The sequence below is a fragment of the Galeopterus variegatus genome, unplaced genomic scaffold (assembly GCF_000696425.1).
Source record: "Galeopterus variegatus unplaced genomic scaffold, G_variegatus-3.0.2 Scaffold6197, whole genome shotgun sequence".
Classification (NCBI taxonomy): Eukaryota; Metazoa; Chordata; class Mammalia; order Dermoptera; family Cynocephalidae; genus Galeopterus; species Galeopterus variegatus.
In genome coordinates, this window is record NW_007732308.1 from 165,950 (window position 1) to 168,752 (window position 2,803).

Sequence of the window (2,803 nt, forward strand, 5' to 3'; positions counted from 1 at the left end):
CTCGCAGGGCTGGGGAGGGCCGCGAGGACCGCCCGCCGACCCCTGGCGACGCCCACGGCCCCGTCGTCCCGGGGGTCCCTGCGCGGGGCTCCCTGGCCCAGCTGCCTGAGCGACGAGGGTCCCGGCGCCGCCACCTCCGAGGAGCAGTCGGGCCGGCCGGCCGCCGTCACTCGCCCTGGCAGTCCTCGCCGGTACGTCCGGTGGTGTTCGTGCGCGGTGTTTACAGAACGGAAGGCTCTTCAAGAGCAGATTATCTTACAGCAGAAATGCTTGGATTTCCCCAAAACTATCAGCAAACATCTTAAATATGAAAACACTAAAGGCGTTTCAGTTAAATCAGGAATGAGACACCAATGCCTATCACCATTACTTAATATTTTTAATATTAATACTTAATATTTTCTTGGTGATTTTAGTAAATGTAATAAAACATGACATGACTGGCATGGACATTAGAAAATACATAAATATATCTTTTTTGCTGATGATATGAATGCACATTTTAATAAGCCCAAGAGAATAGAGGATAAAAACCCAATTTGAATAATTATGCAAATTTAGTTAAGTAGATAGGAAACGTGTTCGAATAAATCAACGCTTTCTTATGTTTGAGTAATAAAAAATCTAGATGTGAAATGTGAAGACAAACTTTAAATGACACAGGGAAAATTTTAACAATTGAGACTGAAGGCCAATATTAAGATATTAGCTAATATTAAGACATTAAACAACATCTTAAAAAATGGAAAGGTCACTCATGTTCTTGGAAGTAAAGACTTATCTATATTATTCACTTTCTCAAAATTAACATCTAAATATACTGCAATTTCCAATTAGAATCCAATTAGGGAATAAAACAGGGTTTTCCCCCTAATTGAATAAAATATCTTAAAGTTCTTATGTTGAACAAATGCCTATTAGGATAGCTAAGAAAACTATGAAAAAGAACAATAGAAGGGAGACTTGCCTTGCTAGTTATCAGAATCTACCCTAATGTCACCTTAAGCAAATCAATATAGGATTGGTACAAGGGGGTACTTCCAAAAGTTCATGAAAAAAATAGCATTAAAAGATAATACAAAAATTTACATGTGCTTTTTGAAGACCCCTTGTATGGACATATGGATCAGTGAAACAGTACAGAATCTAGACTTAGACTCTGGTTTACCAGAAAAGTCAATATATGACCAGTGTGGAAGTTCATGGGGTTGGGGGGTGGGGTAGGGAACAGACACAGTAGTCAGTCTTACGATGCCAGCACAAACATCTACCTTTATGGAAGAAATTAAAATTTTATCAGCATCTTATACCTGATATAAAAACAAATAGACTGAAGTTTAAATATAAAAATTAAAACAATAAAAATCTTATAAGGAAATCTGGGAAGTGAGGGAGATGGACATTCCTCAACCCGGAAATTCTATTCTTGGGATTCTATCCCATATAACAAAGCCTGGAAATCTAGAGCCATAGAAGAAAATGTAATTATGCATGACTACATAGACATTTAAAGCTTTTAAAAAATGGTATCTGTAATATCTTCATTCTAAAGGCATGGAAAAACAGTATCGCTAGAGATGACAAACGATTAATTGCTCTATTCTACAAAGAAATTTTACAAATTGACCCAAAACAAACATCTAATGAAAATGAGCAAAGGGTATATAAATAAACAGGTCACAAAAGAAATCCAAATGGCCACCAAATATCTGAAGAGATGTTCGAATTTACTAGCTAGTCAGGGAAATGCAAACAAAATTAACAATTGAAATATCTCTTTATTTCCATCAGACAGGCAAAAACTAAAAAGAAATGTAATGCCTATTACTTGCTGGTGGGGAGGCAGACAGTGTTTTAACATATTGCTGTAGGAATGTGAAATGTTTCAGATGGCAAGTGTTACAGCAACTGAACTATAATGTTCTTGGAAAGCAATCTGGTAACATTTCGCAAAATTAAAATTTAAATACTCTTATCCCAAGAATTCCACCTCTGAGAATCTATCTCATAGATCAATTAATAAGAATCTATGATCAATGATGCTCACTAAAGCATTGTTCAGTGGTCAAGAACTGGAAACAAAAAGATTGCTCATCACTAGCATTCTTTTTGTTTTTTTGCTTTTATTTTGCAAAATTTGCTTATTTTAAATGACACTTTAATCATCATTAGCATTCTTATACAATATTTAAGCAAATTCATTTAAATGTGTTCACAATCAATGATTAATGTTAATATAGTATATGCAATTAATACATATTGATGAGTTGTGTTAGTTATGTTTGTTTAGAAAATTTTGCTTAATGTATTACAACGGACTGAATGTATGTGTTCCCCCCAAATTCATACGTTGAAACCCTAAACCCAATATGAGGTATTGGGGGAGGGCGGGCTTTGAGAGGAGTGCTCCTGTATGAAAAGGCTAAAGAGCTAGCTAGCTCTATTCCTACCCTGTGATGATATAATGGCAAGTCAGTTCTCTGCCACACAGAAGAGGGTACTCACCAGAACCTAAGGGTGCTGGCATCCCGATCTCAGACTTCCAGCCTCAGAACTGTGAGAAATAAATTTCTGTTGTTTATAAGCCACCTAGTCTACGGTACTTTGTTATAGCTGCCCGAAGAGACTAAGACATACATTTAGAAATTTAATGTATTTTGGGTCGGCCCGGTGGCGCACTGGATAGTGCGCCGCTTGGGAAGCGTGGCGGCGCTCCCATCCGAGGGTTCGGATCCCACATACAGACCGGCTCCCGCTCACTGGCTGAGCGAGGCGCGGGAGCAACACCGAGGGTTGCGATACC